This window comes from Primulina eburnea, chromosome 16, assembly GCF_022965805.1.
Source record: "Primulina eburnea isolate SZY01 chromosome 16, ASM2296580v1, whole genome shotgun sequence".
NCBI classification, from domain to species: domain Eukaryota; kingdom Viridiplantae; phylum Streptophyta; class Magnoliopsida; order Lamiales; family Gesneriaceae; genus Primulina; species Primulina eburnea.
In genome coordinates this window covers 23,745,584-23,746,925 of record NC_133116.1, presented here as the reverse complement: position 1 = coordinate 23,746,925, position 1,342 = coordinate 23,745,584, and positions in this window count along the sequence as shown.

Genomic DNA, 1,342 nt, shown 5'->3' with positions numbered 1-1,342 from the left:
TACAAGTTGGTGCGAGCCTAAGAGTTCTAGAATGTGAGTGGTGCCTTTCGGGTTTGAGAAGGGTTGTAACGTCCGAAAAACCAACCTATGTAAACCACATGCATGCAAAATTATTTTAATTGCTTAATTATTTTATTTAATTGATTTTAAATGCTAGCATGATATTTATTACATGATTAAATATATGATGACATGATTAAATGATTACATGACATGTTTACATGAAATTAAGGGTTTTGCCCGAATATTCGATAATAGACAGGGAAAAGGATACCGGTAACGACCAAGACAAGAATATGTATTTTTTATTCATTAATAACAAGGCTTCCTAATATGATTTAAAAATGATTTGATTTTCCTAAAAATGTTGGAGTTCGAATTATTTTACGAGTCGAACTCCATTTTTTTCCCGAGAAGCCGGTTTTGGGCAAACAAGGAGTTTTAAAAGATCAAAAATATTATTTTATGAAAACTATATTTATAAACTTTTAGGTTTTAATTAATTAAGTGTTATTGGGCCCAATTTAATTATTTTAAGTAGGCCCAATTACCCTTAAGTTGCAAGCCCAAAACCGAAGCCCATTTTACTTGTTAATTAAATTATAAATAGGTGTATTAGGTCTTCAAAACCTCACAATCACCATAAATCAGCCAATTTCACTCTCAAGCACACACCACAATTTTTGAAAAATAGGGGGAAGAAAAAGGCTAAGAGTTCTTCGTCGTCCGGTCGTTCAACGTCGTACCCTCGCCAACGATCGAATAATCGAGCGTTTTAAACGCAAAGACATGTTTCCTAAACTCTTTCAACATCATACAAATCATAATATGCTTGATTTAATTGTTTATGCATGAAAAATATTGGTGTTCGATTATTTTACGGCGGGATGCGTATTTTTCAAAGTTTCAACGATTTTACATTTATTTGAAAACAGTTTTTTATTCCGACAGACATGCTGCCAATACATGATAAATTATGAATGATTTATAGCCAAAACATGACAAAATAATTGAGAAATCAATGATAGAAATCATGGGCTAATTCAGAATTAAGAACCGTGAGTTTTGTGGAGTCTTATGTGCATGTTTTGATTCAAGGTGCTCGTTCCTTATGCATGGGGTCAAGGGGATCGATCAGGGATAGGCTAGGGTCAGGGGTGGTCTCGGTCTAGGGCTGGGTTGGGTCCTAGGGTGTCTAGGGTTCGAGTTCTAGGCTTGGGGAAGGAGTCCACCCGAAGTGGGACTCCTCCCATATTCACGCGCAGAGGTGTTCGGGGAAGAAGAGGGGATCACAGCTCGGTCTGGGGGCGAGCTAGGTGGTTCATCAGGGTCCAAGGTTCAT